The following is a 16,038-nucleotide window of genomic DNA, read 5'->3' on the forward strand; positions in this document are numbered from 1 at the left end:
GAAAATATGCCGCTAAGCGTAGACAGTTGGGCTAGTTGGTTGTTTGCATTATTATGGAATATGGCACCAGCGCAAGAGACAAGGACAGAGGAAGAAGACAACACGAACGCCAGTTTCTAAGAGGTTGACAAGGATCGTGGAAGGAATCACACACGAAAAAGAAGGTGTAACGGGGCTCAATGTACTAGAAAGGATGTCGCTAAGGGTAGACAGCTGGGCTAGTTGGTTGTTTGCATAATTATGGAACATGGTACCAGTGCTAGAGACATGGACAAAAAGAGAAGACAACACAAACGCCGGTTTCTAAGAGGTTGACAAGGGTCGTGGAAGGATTCACGCACAACAACGGTGTAACGGGGCTCAATGTACTAGAAAGTATGTCGCTAAGGGTAGACAGCTGGGCTAGTTGGTTGTTTGCATTATTATGGAACATGGCACCAGTGCAAGAGACAAGGAAAAAGGGAGAAGACAACACGAATGCCGGTTTCTAAGATGTTGACAAGGGTCGTGGAAGGATTCACACACAAAAAAGAATGTGTAACGGGGCTCAATGTACTAGAAAGTATGTCGCTAAGGGTAGACAGCTGGGCTAGTTGGTTGTTTGCATTATTATGGAACATGGTACCAGCGCTAGCGACAAGGACAAAGGGAGAAGACAACACGAATGCCGGTTTCTAATAGGTTGTCAAGGATCGTGGGAGGAATCACACACGAAAAAGAAGGTGTAACGGGGCTCAAGAAAGTATGTCGCTAAGGGTAGACAGCTGGGCTAGTTGGTTGTTTGCATTATTATGGAACATGGTACTAGCGCAAGAGACAAGGACAAAGGGATAAGACAACACGAACGCCGGTTTCTAAGAGGTTGACAAGGGTTGTGGAAGGATTCACACACAAAAAAGAAGGTGTAACGGGGCTCAATGTACTAGAAAGTATGTCGCTAAGTGTAGACAGCTGGGCTAGTTGGTTGTTTGCATAATTATGGAACATGGTACCAGTGCTAGAGACACGGACAAAAAGAAAAGACAACACAAACGCCGGTTTCTAAGAGGTTGACAAGGGTCGTGGAAGAATTCACGCACAAAAAAGGTGTAACGGGGCTCAATGTACTAGAAAGTATGTCGCTAAGGGTAGACAGCTGGGCTAGTTGGTTGTTTGCATTATTATGGAATATGGCCCCAGCGCAAGAGACAAGGACAAAGGAAGAAGACAACACGAACGCCAGTTTCTAAGAGGTTGACTAGGATCGTGGAAGGAATCACACACGAAAAAGAAGGTGTAACGGGGCTCAGTGTACTAGAAAGTATGTCGCTAAGGGTAGACAGCTGGGCTAGTTGGTTGTTTGCATTATTATGGGACATGGTACAAGCGCAAGAGACAAGGACAAAGGGAGAAGACAACACGAACGCCAGTTTCTAAGAGGTTGACAAGGGTCGTGGAAGGATTCACACACAAAAAAGAAGGAGAAACGGGGCTCAGTGTACTAGAAAGTATGTCGCTAAGTGTAGACAGCTGGGCTAGTTGGTTGTTTGCATTATTATGGAACATGGTACTAGCGCAAGAGACAAGGACAAAGGGAAAAGACAACACGAATGCCGGTTTCTAAGAGGTTGACAAGGATCGTGGAAGGAATCACACAAGAAAAAGAAGTTGTAACGGGGCTCAATGTACTAGAAAGTAAGTCGCTAAGGGTAGACAGCTGGGCTAGTTGGTTGTTTGCATTATTATGGAACATGGTACTAGCGCAAGAGACAAGGACAAAGGGAGAAGACAACATGAACGCCAGTTTCTAAGAGGTTGACAAGGGTCGTGGAAGGAATCACACACGAAAAAGAAAGTGTAACAGGGCTCAATGTACTAGAAAGTATGTCGCTAAGGGTAGACAGCTGGGCTAGTTGGTTGTTTTCATTATTATAGAACATGGTACTAGCGCAAGAGACAAGGACAAAGGAAGAAGACTTCACGAACGCCAGTTTCTAAGAGGTTGACAAGGGTCGTGGAAGGATTCACACACAAAAAAGAAGGTGTAACGGGGCTCAATGTACAAGAAAGTATATAGCTAAGGGTAGACAGCTGGGCTAGTTGGTTGTTTGCATAATTATGGAACATGGTACCAGTGCTAGAGACATGGACAAAAAGAAAAGACAACACAAACGCCGGTTTCTAAGAGGTTGACAAGGATCGTGGAAGGAATCACACACGAAAAAGAAGGTGTAACGGGGCTCAATGTACTAGAAAGTATGTCGCTAAGGGTAGACAGCAGGGCTAGTTGGTTGTTTGCATTATTATGGGACATGGTACAAGCGCAAGAGACAAGGACAAAGGGAGAAGACAACACGAACGCCGGTTTCTAAGAGGTTGACAAGGGTCGTGGAAGGATTCACACACAAAAAAGGTGTACCGGGGCTCAATGTACTAGAAAGTATGTCGCTAAGGGTAGGCAGCTGGGCTAGTTGGTTGTTTGCATTATTATGGAACATTGTACCAGTGCTAGAGACATGGACAAAAAGAGAAGACAACACAAACGACGGTTTCTAAGAGGTTGTCAAGGGTCGTGGAAGGATTCACGCACAACAACGGTGTAACGGGGCTCAATGTACTAGAAAGTATGTCGCTAAGGGTAGACAGCTGGGCTAGTTGGTTGTTTGCATTATTATGGAACATGGCACCAGTGCAAGAGACAAGGAAAAAGGGAGAAGACAACACGAATGCTGGTTTCTAAGATGTTGACAAGGGTCGTGGAAGGATTCACACACAAAAAAGAATGTGTAACGGGGCTCAATGTACTAGAAAGTATGTCGCTAAGGGTAGACAGCTGGGCTAGTTGGTTGTTTGCATTATTATGGAACATGGTACCAGCGCTAGCGACAAGGACAAAGGGAGAAGACAACACGAATGCCGGTTTCTAAGAGGTTGTCAAGGATCGTGGGAGGAATCACACACGAAAAAGAAGGTGTAACGGGGCTCAAGAAAGTATGTCGCTAAGGGTAGACAGCTGGGCTAGTTGGTTGTTTGCATTATTATGGAATATGGCCCCAGCGCAAGAGACAAGGACAAAGGAAGAAGACAACACGAACGCCAGTTTCTAAGAGGTTGACTAGGATCGTGGAAGGAATCACACACGAAAAAGAAGGTGTAACGGGGCTAAGTGTACTAGAAAGTATGTCGCTAAGGGTAGACAGCTGGTCTAGTTGGTTGTTTGCATTATTATAAAACATGGTACCAGCGCTAGAGACAAGGACAAAGGGAGAAGACAACACGAATGCCGGTTTCTAAGAGGTTGACAAGCATCGTGGAAGGAATCACACACGAAAAAGAAGGTGTAACGGGGCTCAATGTGCTAGAAAGTATGTCGCTAAGGGTAGACAGCTGGGCTAGTTGGTTGTTTGCATTATTATGGGACATGGTACAAGCGCAAGAGACAAGGACAAAGGGAGAAGACAACACGAACGCCGGTTTCTAAGAGGTTGACAAGGGTTGTGGAAGGATTCACACACAAAAAAGAAGGTGTAACGGGGCTCAATGTACTAGAAAGTATGTCGCTAAGGGTAGACAGCTGGGCTAGTTGGTTGTTTGCATTATTATGGAATATGGCCCCAGCGCAAGAGACAAGGAAAAAGGAAGAACACAACACGAACGCCAGTTTCTGAGAGGTTGGCTAGGATCGTGGAAGGAATCACACACAAAAAAGAAGGTGTAACGGGGCTCAGTGTACAAAAAGTATGTCGCTAAGTGTAGACAGCTGGGCTAGTTGGTTGTTTGTATAATTATGGAACATGGTAGTAGTGCTAGAGACACGGACAAAAAGAGAAGACAACACAAAGGCCGGTTTCTAAGAGGTTGACAAGGGTCGTGGAAGGATTCACACACAAAAAAGGTGTAACGGGGCTCAATGTACTAGAAAGTATGTCGCTAAGCGTAGACAGTTGGGCTAGTTGGTTGTTTGCATTATTATGGAATAAGGCACCAGCGCAAGAGACAAGGACAAAGAAAGAAGACAACACGAACGCCAGTTTCTAAGAGGTTGACAAGGATCGTGGAAGGAATCACACACGAAAAAGAAGGTGAAACGGGGCTCAATGTACTAGAAAGTATGTCGCTAAGGGTAGACAGCTGGGCTAGTTGGTTGTTTGCATAATTATGGAACATGGTACCAGTGCTAGAGACATGGACAAAAAGAGAAGACAACACAAACGCCGGTTACTAAGAGGTTGACAAGGGTCGTGGAAGGATTCACGCACAACAACGGTGTAACGGGGCTCAATGTACTAGAAAGTATGTCGCTAAGGGTAGACAGCTGGGCTAGTTGGTTGTGTGCATTATTATGGAACATGGCACCAGTGCAAGAGACAAGGAAAAAGGGAGAAGACAACACGAATGCCGGTTTCTAAGATGTTGACAAGGGTCGTGGAAGGATTCACACACAAAAAAGAATGTGTAACGGGGCTCAATGTACTAGAAAGTATGTCGCTAAGGGTAGACAGCTGGGCTAGTTGGTTCTTTGCATTATTATGAAACATGGTACCAGCGCTAGCGACAAGGACAAAGGGAGAAGACAACACGAATGCCGGTTTCTAAGAGGTTGTCAAGGATCGTGGAAGGAATCACACACGAAAAAGAAGGTGTAACGGGGCTCAAGAAAGTATGTCGGTAAGGGTAGACAGCTGGGCTAGTTGGTTGTTTGCATTATTATGGAACATGGTACTAGCGCAAGAGACAAGGACAAAGGGATAAGACAACACGAACGCCGGTTTCTAAGAGGTTGACAAGGGCTGTGTAAGGATTCACACACAAAAAAGAAGGTGTAACGGGGCTCAATGTACTAGAAAGAATGTCGCTAAGTGTAGACAGCTGGGCTAGTCGGTTGTTTGCATAATTATGGAACATGGTACCAGTGCTAGAGACACGGACAAAAAGAGAAGACAACACAAACACCGGTTTCTAAGAGCTTGACAAGGGTCGTGGAAGAATTCACACACAAAAAAGGTGTAACGGGGCTCAATGTACTAGAAAGTATGTCGCTAAGGGTAGACAGCTGGGCTAGTTGGTTGTTTGCATTCTTATGGAATATGGCCCCAGCGCAAGAGACAAGGACCAAGGAAGAAGGCAACACGAACGCCAGTTTCTAAGAGGTTGACTAGGATCGTGGAAGGAATCACACACGAAAAAGAAGGTGTAACGGGGCTCAGTGTACTAGAAAGTATGTCGCTAAGGGTAGACAGCTGGGCTAGTTGGTTGTGTGCATTATTATGGAACATGGTACCAGTGCTAGTGACACGGACAAAAATAGAAGACAACACAAACGCCGGTTTCTAAGAGGTTGACAATGGTTCTTGGAAGGATTCACACACAAAAAAGGTGTAACGAGGCTCAATGTACTAGAAAGTATGTCGCTAAGGGTAGACAGCTGGTCTAGTTGGTTGGTTGCCTTATTATGGAACATGGTACCAGCGCTAGAGACAAGGACAAAGGGAGAAGACAACAAGAATGCCGGTTTCTAAGAGGTTGACAAGCATCGTGGAAGAAATCACACACGAAAAAGAAGATGTAACGGGGCTCAATGTGCTAGAAAGAATGTCGCTAAGGGTAGACAGCTGGGCTAGTTGGTTGTTTGCATTATTATGGGACATGGTACAAGCGCAAGAGACAAGGACAAAGGAAGAAGACAACACGAACGCCGGTTTCTAAGAGGTTGACAAGGGTCGTTGAAGGATTCACACACAAAAAAGAAGGTGTAACGGGGCTGAATGTACTAGAAAGTATGTCGCTAAGTGTAGACAGCTGGGCTAGTTGGTTGTTTGCATTATTATGGAACATGGTACTAGCGCAAGAGACAAGGACAAAGGGAAAAGACAACCCGAATGCCGGTTTCTAAGAGGTTGACAAGGGTTGTGGAAGGATTCACACACAAAAAAGAAGGTGTAATGGGGCTCAATATACTAGAAAGTATGTCGCTAAGTGTAGACAGCTGGGCTAGTTGGTTGTTTGTATAATTATGGAACATGGTGCCAGTGCTAGAGACACGGACAAAAAGAGAAGACAACACAAAGGCCGGTTTCTAAGAGGTTGACAAGGGTCGTGGAAGGATTCACACACAAAAAAGGTGTAACGGGGCTCAATGTACTAGAAAGTATGTCGCTAAGCGTAGACAGTTGGGCTAGTTGGTTGTTTGCATTATTATGGAATATGGCACCAGCGCAAGAGACAAGGACAAAGGAAGAAGACAACACGAACGCCAGTTTCTAAGAGGTTGACAAGGGTCGTGGAAGGATTCACACACAAAAAAGAAGGTGTAACGGGGCTCAATGTACAAGAAAGTATATAGCTAAGGGTAGACAGCTGGGCTAGTTGGTTGTTTGCAAAATTATGGAACATGGTACCAGTGCTAGAGACATAGACAAAAAGAAAAGACAACACAAACGCCGGTTTCTAAGAGGTTGACAAGGATCGTGGAAGGAATCACACACGAAAAAGAAGTTGTAACGGGGCTCAATGTACAAGAAAGTATGTCGCTAAGGGTAGACAGCTGGGCTAGTTGGTCGTTTGCATTATTATGGAACATGGTACTAGCGCAAGAGACAAGGACAAAGGGAGAAGAGAACACGAACGCAAGTTTCTAAGAGGTTGACAAGGATCGTGGAAGGAATCACACACGAAAAAGAAGGTGTAACGGGGCTCAATGTACTAGAAAGTATGTCGCTAAGGGTAGACAGCTGGGCTAGTTGGTTGTTTGCATAATTATGGAACATTGTACCAGTGCTAGAGACATGGACAAAAAGAGAAGACAACACAAACGACGGTTTCTAAGAGGTTGACAAGGGTCGTGGAAGGATTCACGCACAACAACGGTGTAACGGGGCTCAATGTACTAGAAAGTATGTCGCTAAGGGTAGACAGCTGGGCTAGTTGGTTGTTTGCATTATTATGGAACATGGCACCAGTGCAAGAGACAAGAAAAAAGGGAGAAGACAACACGAATGCTGGTTTCTAAGATGATGACAAGGGTCGTGGAAGGATTCACACACAAAAAAGAATGTGTAACGGGGCTCAATGTACTAGAAAGTATGTCGCTAAGGGTAGACAGCTGGGCTAGTTGGTTGTTTGCATTATTATGGAACATGGTACCAGCGCTAGCGACAAGGACAAAGGGAGAAAACACGAATGCCGGTTTCTAAGAGGTTGTCAAGGATCGTGGGAGGAATCACACACGAAAAAGAAGGTGTAACGGGGCTCAAGAAAGTATGTCGCTAAGGGTAGACAGCTGGGCTAGTTGGTTGTTTGCATTATTATGGAACATGGCACCAGTGCTAGAGACACGGACAAAAAGAGAAAACAACACAAACGCCGGTTTCTAAGAAGTTGACAAGGGTCGTGGAAGAATTCACACACAAAAAAGGTGTAACGGGTCTCAATGTACTAGAAAGTATGTCGGTAAGGGTAGACAGCTGGGCTAGTTGGTTGTTTGCATTATTATGGAACATGGCACCAGCGCAAGAGACAAGGACAAAGGAAGAAGACTTCACGAACGCCAGTTTCTAAGAGGTTGACAAGGGTCGTGGAAGGATTCACACACAAAAAAGAAGGTGTAACGGGGCTCAATGTACAAGAAAGTATATAGCTAAGGGTAGACAGCTGGGCTAGTTGGTTGTTTGCATAATTATGGAACATGGTACCAGTGCTAGAGACATGGACAAAAAGAAAAGACAACACAAACGCCGGTTTCTAAGAGGTTGACAAGGATCGTGGAAGGAATCACACACGAAAAAGAAGGTGTAACGGGGCTCAATGTACTACAAAGTATGTCGCTAAGGGTAGACAGCTGGGCTAGTTGGTTGTTTGCATTATTATGGGACATGGTACAAGCGCAAGAGACAAGGACAAAGGTAGAAGACAACACGAACGCCGGTTTCTAAGAGGTTGACAAGGGTCGTGGAAGGATTCACACACAAAAAAGAAGGTGTACCGGGGCTCAATGTACTAGAAAGTATGTCGCTAAGGGTAGACAGCTGGGCTAGTTGGTCGTTTGCATTAATATGGAACATGGTACTAGCGCAAGAGACAAGGAAAAAGGGAGAAGACAACACGAATGCTGGTTTCTAAGATGTTGACAAGGGTCGTGGAAGGATTCACACACAAAAAAGAATGTGTAACGGGGCTCAATGTACTAGAAAGTATGTCGCTAAGGGTAGACAGCTGGGCTAGTTGGTTGTTTGCATTATTATGGAACATGGTACCAGCGCTAGCGACAAGGACAAAGGGAGAAGACAACACGAATGCCGGTTTCTAAGAGGTTGTCAAGGATCGTGGGAGGAATCACACACGAAAAAGAAGGTGTAACGGGGCTCAAGAAAGTATGTCGCTAAGGGTAGACAGCTGGGCTAGTTGGTTGTTTGCATTATTATGGAACATGGTACTAGCGCAAGAGACAAGGACAAAGGGATAAGACAACACGAACGCCGGTTTCTAAGAGGTTGACAAGGGTTGTGGAAGGATTCACACACAAAAAAGGTGTAACGGGGCTCAATGTACTAGAAAGTATGTCGCTAAGTGTAGACAGCTGGGCTAGTTGGTTGTTTGCATAATTATGGAACATGGTACCAGTGCTAGAGACACGGACAAAAAGAGAAGACAACACAAACGCCGGTTTCTAAGAGGTTGACAAGGGTCGTGGAAGAATTCACACACAAAAAATGTGTAACGGGGCTCAATGTACTAGAAAGTATGTCGCTAAGGGTAGACAGCTGGGCTAGTTGGTTGTTTGCATTATTATGGAATATGGCCCCAGCGCAAGAGACAAGGACAAAGGAAGAAGACAACACGAACGCCAGTTTCTAAGAGGTTGACTTGGATTGTGGAAGGAATCACACACGAGAAAGAAGGTGTAACGGGGCTCAGTGTACTAGAAAGTATGTCGCTAAGGGTAGACAGCTGGTCTAGTTGGTTGTTTGCATTATTATAAAACATGGTACCAGCACTAGAGACAAGGACAAAGGGAGAAGACAACACGAATGCCGGTTTCTAAGAGGTTGACAAGCATCGTGGAAGGAATCACACACGAAAAAGAAGGTGTAACGGGGCTCAATGTGCTCGAAAGTATGTCGCTAAGGGTAGACAGCTGGGCTAGTTGGTTGTTTGCATTATTATGGGACATGGTACAAGCGCAAGAGACAAGGACAAAGGGAGAAGACAACACGAACGCCGGTTTCTAAGAGGTTGACAAGGGGCGTGGAAGGATTCACACACAAAAAAGAAGGTGTAACGGGGCTCAATGTACTAGAAAGTATGTCGCTAAGGGTAGACAGCTGGGCTAGTTGGTTGTTTGCATTATTATGGAATATGGCCCCAGCGCAAGAGACAAGGAAAAAGGAAGAACACAACACGAACGCCAGTTTCTAAGAGGTTGGCTAGGATCGTGGAAGGAATCACACACAAAAAAGAAGGTGTAACGGGGTTCAGTGTACAAAAAGTATGTCGCTAAGTGTAGACAGCTGGGCTAGTTGGTTGTTTGTATAATTATGGAACATGGTACTAGTGCTAGAGACACGGACAAAAAGAGAAGACAACACAAAGGCCGGTTTCTAAGAGGTTGACAAGGGTCGTGGAAGGATTCACACACAAAAAAGGTGTAACGGGGCTCAATGTACTAGAAAGTATGTCGCTAAGCGTAGACAGTTGGGCTAGTTGGTTGTTTGCATTATTATGGAATAAGGCACCAGCGCAAGAGACAAGGACAAAGAAAGAAGACAACACGAACGCCAGTTTCTAAGAGGTTGACAAGGATCGTGGAAGGAATCACACACGAAAAAGAAGGTTAAACGGGGCTCAATGTACTAGAAAGTATGTCGCTAAGGGTAGACAGCTGAGCTAGTTGGTTGTTTGCATAATTATGGAACATGGTACCAGTGCTAGAGACATGGACAAAAAGAGAAGACAACACAAACGCCGGTTACTAAGAGGTTGACAAGGGTCGTGGAAGGATTCACGCACAACAACGGTGTAACGGGGCTCAAAATACTAGAAAGTATGTCGCTAAGGGTAGACAGCTGGGCTAGTTGGTTGTTTGCATTATTATGGAACATGGCACCAGTGCAAGAGACAAGGAAAAAGGGAGAAGACAACACGAATGCTGGTTTCTAAGATGATGACAAGGGTCGTGGAAGGATTCACACATAAAAAAGAATGTGTAACGGGGCTCAATGTACTAGAAAGTATGTCGCTAAGGGTAGACAGCTGGGCTAGTTGGTTGTTTGCATTATTATGGAACATGGTACCAGCGCTAGCGACAAGGACAAAGGGAGAAGACAACACGAATGCCGGTTTCTAAGAGGTTGTCAAGGATCGTGGGAGGAATCACACACGAAAAAGAAGGTGTAACGGGGCTCAAGAAAGTATGTCGCTAAGGGTAGACAGCTGGGCTAGTTGGTTGTTTGCATTATTATGGAACATGGTACTAGTGCAAGAGACAAGGACAAAGGGATAAGACAACACGAACGCCGGTTTCTAAGAGGTTGACAAGGGTCGTGGAAGGAATCACACACGAAAAAGAAAGTGTAACAGGGCTCAATGTACTAGAAAGTATGTCGCTAAGGGTAGACAGCTGGGCTAGTTGGTTGTTTGCATTATTATGGAATATGGCCCCAGCGCAAGAGACAAGGAAAAAGGAAGAACACAACACGAACGCCAGTTTCTAAGAGGTTGGCTAGGATCGTGGAAGGAATCACACACAAAAAAGAAGGTGTAACGGGGCTCAGTGTACAAAAAGTATGTCGCTAAGTGTAGACAGCTGGGCTAGTTGGTTGTTTGTATAATTATGGAACATGGTACTAGTGCTAGAGACACGGACAAAAAGAGAAGACAACACAAAGGCCGGTTTCTAAGAGGTTGACAAGGGTCGTGGAAGGATTCACACACAAAAAAGGTGTAACGGGGCTCAATGTACTAGAAAGTATGTCGCTAAGCGTAGACAGTTGGGCTAGTTGGTTGTTTGCATTATTATGGAATAAGGCACCAGCGCAAGAGACAAGGACAAAGAAAGAAGACAACACGAACGCCAGTTTCTAAGAGGTTGACAAGGATCGTGGAAGGAATCACAGACGAAAAAGAAGGTGAAACGGGGCTCAATGTACTAGAAAGTATATCGCTAAGGGTAGACAGCTGGGCTAGTTGGTTGTTTGCATAATTATGGAACATGGTACCAGTGCTAGAGACATGGACAAAAAGAGAAGACAACACAAACGCCGGTTACTAAGAGGTTGACAAGGGTCGTGCAAGGATTCACGCACAACAACGGTGTAACGGGGAATCACACACGAAAAAGAAGGTGTAACGGGGCTCAATGTACTAGAAAGTATGTCGCTAAGGGTAGACAGCTGGGCTAGTTGGTTGTTTGCCATATTATGGGACATGGTACAAGCGCAAGAGACAAGGACAAAGGGAGAAGACAACACGAACGCCGGTTTCTAAGAGGTTGACAAGGGTCGTGGAAGGATTCACACACAAAAAAGAAGGTGTACCGGGGCTCAATGTACTAGAAAGTATGTCGCTTAGTGTAGATAGCTGGGCTAGTTGGTTGTTTGCATTATTGTGGAACATGGTACTAGCGCAAGAGACAAGGACCAAGGGAGAAGACAACACGAATGCCGGTTTCTAAGAGGTTGACAAGGATCGTGGAAGGAATCACACACGAAAAAGAAGTTGTAACGGGGCTCAATGTACTAGAAAGTATGTCGCTAAGGGTAGACAGCTGGGCTAGTTGGTTGTTTTGCATTATTATGAAACATGGTACCAGTGCTAGAGACATGGACAAAAAGAGAAGACAACACAAACGCCGGTTTCTAAGAGGTTGACAAGGATCGTGGAAGGAATCACACACGAAAAAGAAGGTGTAACGGGGTTCAATGTACTAGAAAGTATGTCGCTAAGGGTAGACAGCTGGGCTAGTTGTTCGTTTGCATTAATATGGAACATGGTACTAGCGCAAGAGACAAGGACAAAGGGAGAAGACAACACGAACGCCGGTTTCTAAGTGGTTGACAAGGGTCGTGGAAGGATTCACACACAAAAAAGAAGGTGTACCGGGGCTCAATGTACTAGAAAGTATGTCGCTAAGTGTAGATAGCTGGGCTAGTTGGTTGTTTGCATTATTATGGAACATGGTACTAGCGCAAGAGACAAGGACCAATGGAGAAGACAACACGAATGCCGGTTTCTAAGAGGTTGACAAGGATCGTGGAAGGAATCACACACGAAAAAGAAGTTGTAACGGGGCTCAATGTACTAGAAAATATGTCGCTAAGGGTAGACAGCTGGGCTAGTTGGTTGTTTTGCATTATTATGAAACTTGGTACCAGTGCTAGAGACATGGACAAAAAGAGAAGACAACACGAACGCAAGTTTCTAAGAGGTTGACAAGGATCGTGGAAGGAATCACACACGAAAAAGAAGGTGTAACGGGGCTCAATGTACTAGAAAGTATGTCGCTAAGGGTAGACAGATGGGCTAGTTGGTTGTTTGCATAATTATGGAACATTGTACCAGTGCTAGAGACATGGACAAAAAGAGAAGACAACACAAACGACGGTTTCTAAGAGGTTGTCAAGGGTCGTGGAAGGATTCACGCACAACAACGGTGTAACGGGGCTCAATGTACTAGAAAGTATGTCGCTAAGGGTAGACAGCTGGGCTAGTTGGTTGTTTGCATTATTATGGAGCATGGCACCAGTGCAAGAGACAAGGAAAAAGGGAGAAGACAACACGAATGCTGGTTTCTAAGATGTTGACAAGGGTCGTGGAAGGATTCACACACAAAAAAGAATGTGTAACGGGGCTCAATGTACTAGAAAGTATGTCGCTAAGGGTAGACAGCTGGGCTAGTTGGTTGTTTGCATTATTATGGAACATGGTACCAGCGCTAGCGACAAGGACAAAGGGAGAAGACAACACGAATGCCGGTTACTAAGAGGTTGTCAAGGATCGTGGGAGGAATCACACACGAAAAAGAAGGTGTAACGGGGCTCAAGAAAGTATGTCGCTAAGGGTAGACAGCTGGGCTAGTTGGTTGTTTGCATTATTATGGAACATGGTACTAGCGCAAGAGACAAGGACAAAGGGATAAGACAACACGAACGCCGGTTTCTAAGAGGTTGACAAGGGTTGTGGAAGGATTCACACACAAAAAAGGTGTAACGGGGCTCAATGTACTAGAAAGTATGTCGCTAAGGGTAGACAGCTGGGCTAGTTGGTTGTTTGCATTATTATGGAACATGTCACCAGTGCAAGAGACAAGGAAAAAGGGAGAAGACAACACGAATGCCGGTTTCTAAGATGTTGACAAGGGTCGTGGAAGGATTCACACACAAAAAAGAATGTGTAACGGGGCTCAATGTACTAGAAAGTATGTCGCTAAGGGTAGACAGCTGGGCTAGTTGGTTGTTTGCATTATTATGAAACATGGTATCAGCGCTAGCGACAAGGACAAAGGGAGAAGACAACACGAATGCCGGTTTCTAAGAGGTTGTCAAGGATCGTGGAAGGAATCACACACGAAAAAGAAGGTGTAACGGGGCTCAAGAAAGTATGTCGGTAAGGGTAGACAGCTGGGCTAGTTGGTTGTTTGCATTATTATGGAACATGGTACTAGCGCAAGAGACAAGGACAAAGGGATAAGACAACACGAACGCCGGTTTCTAAGAGGTTGACAAGGGTTGTGGAAGGATTCACACACAAAAAAGAAGGTGTAACGGGGCTCAATGTACTAGAAAGTATGTCGCTAAGTGTAGACAGCTGGGCTAGTTGGTTGTGTGCATTATTATGGAACATGGTACAAGTGCTAGAGACACGGACAAAAATAGAAGACAACACAAACGCCGGTTTCTAAGAGGTTGACAATGGTTCTTGGAAGGATTCACACACAAAAAAGGTGTAACGAGGCTCAATGTACTAGAAAGTATGTCGCTAAGGGTAGACAGCTGGTCTAGTTGGTTGGTTGCCTTATTATCGAACATGGTACCAGCGCTTGCGACAAGGACAAAGGGAGAAGACAACACGAATGCCGGTTTCTAAGAGGTTGTCAAGGATCGTGGGAGGAATCACACACGAAAAAGAAGGTGTAACGGGGCTCAAGAAAGTATGTCGCTAAGGGTAGACAGCTGGGCTAGTTGGTTGTTTGCATTATTATGGAACATGGTACTAGCGCAAGAGACAACGACAAAGGGATAAGACAACACGAACGCCGGTTTCTAAGAGGTTGACAAGGGTCGTGGAAGGAATCACACACGAAAAAGAAAGTGTAACAGGGCTCAATGTACTAGAAAGTATGTCGCTAAGGGTAGACAGCTGGGCTAGTTGGTTGTTTGCATTATTATAAAACATGGTACTAGCGCAAGAGACAAGGACAAAGGGAGAAGACAACACGAATGCCGGTTTCTAAGAGGTTGACAAGGGTCGTGGAAGGATTCACACACAAAAAAGAAGGTGTAACGGGGCTCAATGTACTAGAAAGTATGTCGCTAAGGGTGGACAGCTGGGCTAGTTGGTTGTTTGCATTATTATGGAACATGGCACCAGTGCTAGAGACACGGACAAAAAGAGAAAAGAACACAAACGCCGGTTTCTAAGAAGTTGACAAGAGTCGTGGAAGAATTCACACACAAAAAAGGTGTAACGGGTCTCAATGTACTAGAAAGTATGTCGCTAAGGGTAGACAGCTGGGCTAGTTGGTTGTTTGCATTATTATGGAACATGGCACCAGCGCAAGAGACAAGGACAAAGGAAGAAGACTTCACGAACGTCAGTTTCTAAGAGGTTGACAAGGGTCGTGGAAGGATTCACACACAAAAAAGAAGGTGTAACGGGGCTCAATGTACAAGAAAGTATATAGCTAAGGGTAGACAGCTGGGCTAGTTGGTTGTTTGCATAATTATGGAGCATGGTACCAGTGCTAGAGACATGGACAAAAAGAAAAGACAACACAAACGCTGGTTTCTAAGAGGTTGACAAGGATCGTGGAAGGAATCACACACGAAAAAGAAGGTGTAACGGGGCTCAATGTACTAGAAAGTATGTCGCTAAGGGTAGACAGCTGGGCTAGTTGGTTGTTTGCATTATTATGGGACATGGTACAAGCGCAAGAGACAAGGACAAAGGGAGAAGACAACACGAACGCCGGTTTCTAAGAGGTTGACAAGGGTCGTGGAAGGATTCACACACAAAAAAGAAGGTGTACCGGGGCTCAATGTACTAGAAAGTATGTCGCTAAGTGTAGATAGCTGGGCTAGTTGGTTGTTTGCATTATTATGGAACATGGTACTAGCGCAAGAGACAAGGACCAAGGGAGAAGACAACACGAATGCCGGTTTCTAAGAGGCTGACAAGGATCGTGGAAGGAATCACACACGAAAAAGAAGTTGTAACGGGGCTCAGTGTACTAGAAAATATGTCGCTAAGGGTAGACAGCTGGGCTAGTTGGTTGTTTTGCATTATTATGAAACATGGTACCAGTGCTAGAGACATGGACAAAAAGAGAAGACAACACAAACGCCGGTTTCTAAGAGGTTGACAAGGATCGTGGAAGGAATCACACACGAAAAAGAAGGTGTAACGGGGCTCAATGTACTAGAAAGTATGTCGCTAAGGGTAGACAGCTGGGCTAGTTGGTCGTTTGCATTAATATGGAACATGGTACTAGCGCAAGAGACAAGGACAAAGGGAGAAGACAACACGAACGCAAGTTTCTAAGAGGTTGACAAGGATCGTGGAAGGAATCACACACGAAAAAGAAGGTGTAACGGGGCTCAATGTACTAGAAAGTATGTCGCTAAGGGTAGACAGCTGGGCTAGTTGGTTGTTTGCATAATTATGGAACATTGTACCAGTGCTAGAGACATGGACAAAAAGAGAAGACAACACAAACGACGGTTTCTAAGAGGTTGTCAAGGGTCGTGGAAGGATTCACGCACAACAACGGTGTAACGGGGCTCAATGTACTAGAAAGTATGTCGCTAAGGGTAGACAGCTGGGCTAGTTGGTTGTTTGCATTATTAT

The sequence above is a fragment of the Amblyomma americanum genome, chromosome 4 (genome assembly GCF_052857255.1).
Source record: "Amblyomma americanum isolate KBUSLIRL-KWMA chromosome 4, ASM5285725v1, whole genome shotgun sequence".
NCBI classification, from domain to species: domain Eukaryota; kingdom Metazoa; phylum Arthropoda; class Arachnida; order Ixodida; family Ixodidae; genus Amblyomma; species Amblyomma americanum.